The following is a 9700-nucleotide window of genomic DNA, read 5'->3' on the forward strand; positions in this document are numbered from 1 at the left end:
TGGCGTACCACAAGATGGAGCCTGTATACCACTCGTGTGTACCACCACAGTTTGAGAATCACTGGTCTAAAAGTAAGAACAAATCTATTGAGAGGGAAAAATAAGTATTTTCCAGTTCAGATGTTATAATTTTGATTGGATGGCAAGTTTTGTACTGACCACTGAATATTTTAGAGTTGTTACTTTGTCTGACACAACATAAAATAAAAAGGCATAGTAAGACTTTGACTGTAAGTATAAGTGCTGGTATCTGTCAATGTGCCAATCAACACTTTGACTTTTCTAGCCCCTGACTTTGCTCTGGGTAAGACATATGTCTACAAATATGAGACACTGCTCCTGGGCGGTCTACCAGAGGAAGGACTGGCAAGAGCTGGACTAAAAGTCAGAAGCAAAGTTTTCATCAGCGCCATAGAACAGAACCTGTTGATGGTCAAGGTGAACATCAGTATGATATTCAAACACTCAATGAAAAAAGTACTTGAATTTACGGTGCCATCTCAACACTGCAGCTTGTGGAACCAGAGCTCTTCGAGTACAGCGGTGTTTGGCCAAAGGATGCTTTTATCCCGACCCCTAAGCTGACAGCAGCCCTGGCCCCTCAGCTCATGATCCCCATCAAGTTTGAGTACACCAACGGCGTCGTCGGAAAAATGTTTGCGCCCGAGGGAGTCTCCGTGATGGTGTTGAACATCTACAGAGGTGTGCTGAACGTTCTGCAGCTCAACATCAAGAAGACGCAGAATGTCTACGAGATGCAAGAGGTTAGTCAAAGACCGTCCTGTGTTGTCCAATCATAACAGATTCTTGAAGCGCTCATTTCTCACAAGGACGGAGCTCAGGGTGTGTGCAAGACTCTCTATGCCATCACCGAAGATGAGAAGGCTGAACGTATCCATCTGACCAAGACCAGAGATCTGACCCACTGTCAGGAAAGGATCATGAAGGATATCGGGTTGTCCTACACTGAGACGTGTGCCAAGTGTCAGCGGGTAAATCAGTCTTTGCCTCGACTATGCCAGTGTAAGTCAAAGCTGATGTAGAGTGATAAACCTGACTTGTGTGTTGGTCGTGTAAGGATTCCAAGAACCTGAAAGGAGCGACGGCATACAACTACGTTCTGAAGTCGGTTCCCAGTGGTGTGATGATCTTGGAGGCATCTGTCAATGAAGTCATTCAGTTCTCACCTTTCCACGAGAAAAATGGAGCTGCTCAGATGGAGACCCAGTATGTGACATCTGGGATAAAGTTCTAAAGAACACAGAGGATTTATATTTTAATGTAATTTTTCCTAGGCAAAAATTGGTTTTCCTGGAGGTCCAGAAAGTTCCCATCGTACCGGTTAAAGCAGAGTACCTCCACCGTGGATCCCTCAAGTACCAGTTCTCCACCGAGCTGCTGCAAACACCCATTCAGCTTGTGAGGCTCACCAACGTCCAGGCCCAGGTATCCTCATTTCACCAAATCTAGATTGAGAAATGCCGACATATGACACTGATCACTTTCTTTATGTCGATGTAGATTGTAGAGATTTTAAACCACATGGTCGACCACAACAAGGACAGAGCCCAAGAGGATGCCCCACTCAAGTATTTGGAGCTCATTCAACTTCTTCGCATGGCCAAATATGAAGATCTGCAAAGGCTTTGGAACCAGCATAAGACGAAAGAAACACACAGGTGACTTTTTTTTTCCAATTAGCATTTTATCAAAACAGCATTCAGTCCGATAAATGGTCAGATAAAGATAACATCCTTATTTCCCAGACGTTGGCTGTTGGATGCCATTCCTTATATTGGAACTCATGTTGCTCTGAGATTCATAACGGAAAAGTTGGAGGCTAACGAGATGACGGTCGCCGAAGTCGCTCAGGCTTTGATTGCATCGGTTCACATGGTGACAGCAGACACTGAGGCCATTAAGATAATTAACGTGAGTCCAAGTCTTTTAATGCTTCAGAAAATGTTCTTGTTTTTTAACTTACTAGGGACGTATGAAACATTTCACCATCTTGTCTTTTACAGATCCTGTTTGAGAAGAACAAAGTACAGGAGAGCCCACTTCTGCGCGAGCTTGTCAGCCTTGCCTACGGTACCATGGTTTACAAACATTGTATTGACAAGCCGGTCTGTCCTGTCGAGCTGATCAAGGTGAAATGATCTTAGTCCTTTGTTTTCTTTTATAGCTAATTCTATTTTTGAATGAATAATAATTCTATGCTGTTCCTCTCGCCAACAGCCCGTCCACGAATATCTTCGAAAAGATTTGGCTAAGGCCAATCCACAGGAGATTATTTACACTTTGAAGGTGTTGGGCAATGCTGGCCATCCTATGAGCCTGAAGCCGATCACTAAGATCCTGCCCATACATGGCACAGCAGCGGCAAGCCTGCCCGTGAGTGTTCACGCTGAGGCGATCATGGCCTTGAGGAACATTGCCAAGAAGGAACCAAGAATGGTAAATTCCCAATTCTTTGCATAAAGTGATACTTGTTTGGAAGATAGAACATACTGTATGTTTCACGAGATTTGTTGCAAATTAGCCACAAAAGACCAAAGGATTGTTCAAGTCTTACACAAAATTCTGTCTTCTTGTGGCAGTTTTAAGTCTGAGCTTGTGTGCACATTTAGAGGCGTGCCTGTACAACTTTAAAAGTATTGTTCTCAAATGCAAAAACTACACAATGTGCTTGTTGTCTCACCGACATTAGGTCCAGGACCTGGTTCTTCAGCTGTATATGGACAAGGCTCTTCACCCTGAGCTCCGTATGCTGGCCTGCATTGTGCTCTTCGAGACACGGCCGCCGGTTGGTCTGGTGACAAACCTTGCCAACATTTTGAGGACGGAGGAGGACATGCAGGTGGCTAGCTTCACCTACTCTCACATGAAGTCCCTGACGAGAAGCACTTCCCCAAACCATGCTTCCATGTAAGGGCCCTCTCACACACATCCAAAAAGGAGTTTTTTTGCACAAACACATGTTAGCATGACTGTCATTACAGTGCCGCCGCTTGCAACATCGCAGTCAAACTCTTGAGCAGGAAGCTGGAAAGACTGAGCCTCCGTTTCAGCAGAGCCATTCAGATGGACATCTATAGCAGTAGGCTATTTATTATACACACCCTGCCCATTTTTCTGTAGCGTTAACTACAACAACTGTATTTTCCCAGATCCCCTGATGCTTGGGGCTGCCGCCACTACTTTCTACATCAACGATGCTGCCTCCATTTTGCCTAGAAGCATCATGGCTAAGACCAGTGCCTACATTGCTGGAGCTGCTGCTGATGTCCTAGAGGTGCAAAGAACATTCAAACACCTTCCTCGCTTTGAATTCCTATAGTATCAAATAATTTTGACATAAATGATCATTTTTCTAGGTCGGAGTGAGAACTGAGGGACTCCAGGAGACTCTGCTGAAAAGTCACGCATTAACTGATAACGTGGACAGGCTCACAAAGATGAAGCGCGTCATTAAGGCTGTAAAAAAACTATAAATTCCAGTAAAAAAATAGATAACGTACAATGTAAGGCTGTTGGAAGTTAAATGGTATTTTGATTATTTTCACAGCTGTCTGAGTGGAGGTCCATGCCCAACACCAAGCCTCTGGCCTCCTTTTACGTCAGGTTCTTCGGGCAAGAAATTGCTTTCATTGACTTTGACCAGACTTTGATGAAGGAGGTCATTAAAATTATTAATTGTCTGCAAAATTAATTTCCAAGTATATTTAAGATTTGGTTTGCACCCACACAGCTGGAAAAATGGCCCTCTATTGAGGAGCTTAGTAGGAATGCCCTCAAGTCCCTGATGTCTGGAGCTTCCTTCTTTGTTTCTAAACCAATGTTGGCAACTGAAGTGCGCCGCATCATGCCAACGGCTGCTGGATTCCCCATGGAGCTTGGTCTCTACACTTCTGCTGTGGTCGCTGCAAATGTTAATTGTGAGTATTGCCTCTGAAACATGCTCAACATGTAATTTTTCTGGGCACATGTCTAGCAGTGACATATCCTAAAAAGTCAATACTTTTTGTTAGTGACAGTCACCGCAACACCACCTCTGTCAGAACCCATTCAGTTCAGACAACTTCTGAAAGGCAACATGGTGCTCAACACTGAGATCAAACCAAGGTGTGTACAAATCTGACACGGATATCAATTATAATCCTTATAATCTGAAAACTTGAACCACACATTCTTCCTCTAGCATCGCTATGAGTACCTTTGCCGTGATTGGAGTGAACACCCCCATCCTCCAGGCTTCCCTGGTCTCAAGACTTAAGCTCAACTCTATTGTACCAGCCAAGATTTCAGCAAGGCTCGACATTGCAGAGGGACACTTTAAGATTGCGGCTCTACCAGTTTCTGTACCTGAAGATGTTGCTGTTGTTGAGTAAGTCTTTACTCTTCACAGTATTTTGTACCAATCCTTTTGAAAGAGCAAACATAACCAAGACCCACTTTTAGCATTCAGTATTATGCTGTGGTGAGAAACATTGAGGAACATGGAGCTGAAAAGATCACTCCCCTCATACCTGCCAACACCTTTATGCCAAATTCAAAGGAGATCCTCACCTCGAGGGTCATTTCCTCTGAGTCTGTTAGTTCGGTGAGTTTTGTTGTGCATGCAGCAAAATATCAATAATAAAAAGATAAAATGTCACGCATGTGTTTTTCTTTAAATAGTCCCAATCTTCAGAACTCCTTCCACGTGGTACAGAGAAAGATACTAAGCCAATCCAGCGCAAAGCACTTGATAAGAAGTACTGTGTCAAAGCTCATGGCGTTGGACTGAAAGGATGTTTCAAGGTCTTCTCTGAAAATGCTGCGTTCATCACAGACAACTTGCTGTACAGAATGGCAGGAAGGCTTTTAGTCTCTTTATCTGTGAAAAGGAGTAAGTGTTAGCGTGGATCCACGTTTCAGGCACACGGCATAAACCGATCAATAATTTAATGTTTCTTTCAGTTGACGGAGAAGCCGTGGAAAGACTGGAGATGATGGTTCAGATTGGACCTAAGGCTGCAGAGAAGCTTATCAAGCATATCAATCTGAGTGAAGACGAAATCGAAGGAAGGCCAGTCCTGATGAAGCTCAAGAGACTTCTCAACAGCAACTCCTCTAGCTCCTCCTCATCATCATCTTCCTCCTCATCCTCTGCGACCTCTTCTTCAAGTTCCAGCTCAAAACTTCAGTCATCATCTTCGGTCAGCAGCAAGCGTAGTTCTTCGAGATCTGTCAGCAGAACTTCCAAAAGCAGCTCTGGATCTAGTTTGTCCTCCCTCTTCAGTGCCAGCTCTAGGTCTTCCAGGTCCAGTCGAAAAGTATCAAAGGTAAGCATCCCAAATCAGCCTTTTTCAAACAGTTGGGTTTCGGAATCTCACAAAAACAACATTTATCCACTTGACAGCGAGTGATTGACAGCCGCACCTTCCAGAAGAACCACAAGAAGGTATATGAAGATGGTGCTTGGACACAATGACAAAGTTGACATTTTTGGGGTGTCTAATTTTGTTTACTCAAACTTCCATGTTACATTGTTGCAGTCTCTTGCTACCTCAAAATCAAAATCTAGAAGCAGAAGCAGCGCCTCAAGCTATGAAGCCATCTACAAGCAGGTAAAATGTTCTGTCTTTTTGAAAAATAGCAATCACACCACTAATCTGTTTTTAAAATAGCCCACTAAACATTTTTACTCCGGTAGACTAAATTCCTGGGCAAGGAAATTGCTCCCATCTTCGCCGTCATCTTCCAAGCTGTGAGAGCCGATGGCAAGCTCCAGGGATACCAAATTGCTGGCTACGCAGACATGCCTACTGCCAGACTTCAGATCATCCTGGCCAACCTGGCTGCTGATAACAACTGGATTCTCAGTCTGGATGGCATCTTGCTAAGCAAGCACAAAGCCACAGTGAGAGAACTTGTTGTCCGGCATCCACACCTTTAATTTAGTGCCGGTATCGATTGCTACATGTCATCTTTTGTGTCTCCGAAGGCTAAAGTAGCTTGGGGAGAAAAGGGCAGGCAGTACGAGATGATGTTAACCGCTGAGACTGGTCTTCTTGGCCAGAGCCCGGCCGGTCGCCTACGAATGGCTTGGAAAGAACTGCCATCTTACTTCAGGCGCTATTCAAAGATGTATGCAATCTCTTGCACTACTGACACAATGAGTATTATATTATAGAAGAATCTTCTCTCACAGGGCTTATCGGTACATTCCTGATTACGTGCTGGACCGCGTCATTCAAGGGAAGGACAATAACAGCCTTAATCAGCTGTCAGTCACAGTGGCTGCAACATCTGAAAGGACCTTGGATTTGATTTTGAAGACACCCACAGTAAGAAACAACCCACAATCAATTAATTCAAGACATGGTTCCTTATCCTTTCACTCTTCTCTTTACAGCGCAGCATCTATAAGCTGGCTTTGCGTCTCCCTATCGCTCTGCCACTGGATGAGTTCACAGGTCTGACACCCTTTGACGACCTGGCCGATAAAGTCCATTACTTGATCTCCAAGGCCGGCGCAGGTAGTGTGCAGCTCGTCAGAAAAGTGCCGGTGGCATACAGCACTTTCTTCATGTTCCAAGACGTTCCTTTCTTGTCCTTTTCAGCTGAATGTAGCTACAGCAGAAACATCCTGACCACCTTCAACAACAGGAAATACACCAACGAGATGCCGCTGTCTTGCTACCAGGTTATGGCTCAAGACTGCACACACGAGAGGAAGTTCATGGTGTTGCTGAAGAAGGACGCCTCCGACCACCATCACATCAACGTTAAAATTGCTGACCTGTAAGTTGAAAGCCTGACACTACGGATTTAGCCAAATGCTAATCCATCGATCCTATATGAAAATATATTTTGTTTATTTCAACTATTTTGCCTAAAATACACAGAGGCTATAAAGTGTGGCTTATCCGATTAATCAAAGAAACAAATCGAGATTACTAGAATGATCGATAAATGTACATTTTTAATTTACACTCCTAGCGATATCGACCTGTTCCTGAGGAAGGATAATATTATCCTGGAGGTAAACGGAAAGGATTTGCCCATCTCCAGCCTGCCATACCAACACCCAACAGGTGAGGCAGCATTATCACTTTTAAAATCTGCACTTGCAATTCATTCGCTTATGCCCTGCATTAAATGTGAAATGTTTTTTCTAGCTAAAATCGAGATCAGACAAAACGAAGAAGGCATTTCTGTCTTTGCCCCAAGACTGGGACTTCAAGAAGTCTACTTTGACAGCAAAATCTGTAAAGTAAGTAGAACTTGCGTGCCAACTTTCAGCAATGGAACATGCGGCTGATTGGTTGAATCCATTTCGCATGCAGGTTAAAGTTGTGGACTGGATGAGGGGACAGATGTGTGGACTCTGTGGAATGTCTGACGGGCAGACCAGGAAGGAATTCAGGACATCTACCGGACGGGTGACCAAGAACGCAGTCAGCTATGCTCATTCCTGGGTTCTTCCCGCTGAGAGCTGCCGAGACAACACAGGTTAGACATGACAAATAACATTTTCAGAAACCTCAACAGGAAATGACACCTACATGTTTCTTCCCGGCCCAGAATGCCGCATGAAGCTGGAGTCTGTGCAGCTGGAGAAGCCGATGAACGTACACGGCCGGGAGTCAAAATGTTTCTCCGTTGAGCCCGTTCTGCGCTGCCTGCCCGGCTGCTACCCTGTCAAGACCACCGCCCTCACTGTCGGCTTCCACTGCATTGCCGCTGGTGAGTGCATGACAACGGCTGCAGCCGTCAAGAATGAAAAGCGGTCCTCATCATCGCTCTGCTCTTTTCAGACGCTGCTACGATTCGCCAAGATTTCTACAACTACAGCACGGACATCAGGGAATCGACGCAGGCCCACCTTGCTTGCAGCTGCACTGCTCAGTGTGCATAAGAATATATACTTCTGTCAATTTGTCTCTAGCTTTGGAATGCCAATTTAAATAAAGCTCATCTCATCAAAACACGCTTTGTTGCTGCTGTGGATTCTTTCAGGAACATTTAGGGGAAGAACTAAGCACCTCCAACATTTACAAGCTAAAATAAAGCCATTGCACACTACCACCAGAATTATACTTTAGCATCATCCATATTCGTTGTCATTCATGAAATAAACCAACTGAGTGAGATTTTACATGATAAAACATGTTCTAAAGCTTAGATATTTCACAAATGTCCATGCCCTGATAAGCAAACACGGATTTAAAAAAAGATGGCCGTGGATTTGTTTGATCACGTCTGAATTGTTGTGATTGTGAACAGATGTCATGTCATCCATGTCACAGGTGGTCATATCAGTGGTTACTGTGACCAAGCCAAATAGACTAATCTCTTGTGAAAACTTTCAGTATCAGCCCTTCGAACAAGAGTTGCCCAAACAGTTTACACTGAGGGCCAAAGTGAAAATATACCAAAGGGCCGTGGGTAAAACTAGAGATGGGATTTATGGCTCTTTGAAGGAGCCGCTCCTTTGAAGAAGCTGTTCAAAAGTGTTCACTAACTTGGTTTTCATTGTAAACATTCCACAATATGGGGCCATTTCCCTATTCTTTGACTGTGACGTCACTATGTCCGCTTTACCTTGCATGTCACCAACCCCGGGGATTGCAAAGAAGTGCATCCAAATGCTACGTTTCCTTTGACTCTTGTTCACTTTGTTTTCCCAAATGCAGGATCTTTTTATTTCCTATCGGTTCAGGTGCTTAATAGACTCTTCCCCTGTGAAAGTGAGTGCGCATGACAGCTTTCACATGAATAGAGCCTTCAGGAATGACTCTAACTCAGCGATGTCATTACTATTTCAATAAATAAAGCCAATAGAGCTTTTGATTCTAATTCTGAGATATGGGCAATTTGCAAAAAGACGGCTCTAAAACAAACAAACGACAACTGCGAATCGGTTTTCATCGTTCACTTGTTAACTTAGATCCCTCTTTTTATAACATTTTAAACCCATTTCGAAGCTTCCTTTTATTTCAAAGATTTTAGAAAAAGCTGTGCTTTTACAATGACAGTCTTATCTTGATTTGGACGCGATTCTTGATGTTTTTCAATCCAGTTTTAAAGCCTTTCATAGCACCGAATCTGCACTTTTAAGGGTTTTTAACAGCTTTTTACTGTCCAGATTCTGGCGATTCTGCCATTTTAATAATTTTTGATCTTATTGCTGCATTCGACACAGTAGACCACACAACTCTCATTAGTCGCTTGGTTAAGGTCATATCGGACAAACAAAACTTTTAAGATCCAAATTGATGATTCTCTGCTCCCTTATTCTGTGGTGTCCCTCAGGGCTCGATCCAAGGACCAATCATGTTTACAGTGTACATCCTGCCCATGAAACACATAAAAATACACTACCGTTCAAAAGTTTGGGGTCACATTGAAATGTCCTTATTTTTGAAAGAAAAGCACTGTACTTTTCAATGAAGATAACTTTAAACTAGTCTTAACTTTAAAGAAATACACTCCATACATTGCTAATGTGGTAAATGACTATTCTAGCTGCAAATGTCTGGTTTTTGATGCAATATCTACATAGGTGTATAGAGGCCCATTTCCAGCAACTATCACTCCAGTGTTCTAATGGTACAATGTGTTTGCTCATTGGCTCAGAAGGCTAATTGATGATTAGAAAACCCTTGTGCAATCATGTTCACACATCTGAAAACAGTTTAGCTCGTTACAG

General features: G+C 43.5%; 1 pseudogene; it reads left to right on the forward strand.

Moving 5' to 3' along the window:
* The first annotated feature begins 402 nt into the window (after positions 1-402).
* On the forward strand, positions 403-7948 carry LOC133635108 (vitellogenin-1-like; annotated as a pseudogene).
* Positions 7949-9700: the final 1752 nt, after the last annotated feature.

This window comes from Entelurus aequoreus, linkage group LG19 (genome assembly GCF_033978785.1).
Source record: "Entelurus aequoreus isolate RoL-2023_Sb linkage group LG19, RoL_Eaeq_v1.1, whole genome shotgun sequence".
NCBI lineage: Eukaryota > Metazoa > Chordata > Actinopteri > Syngnathiformes > Syngnathidae > Entelurus > Entelurus aequoreus.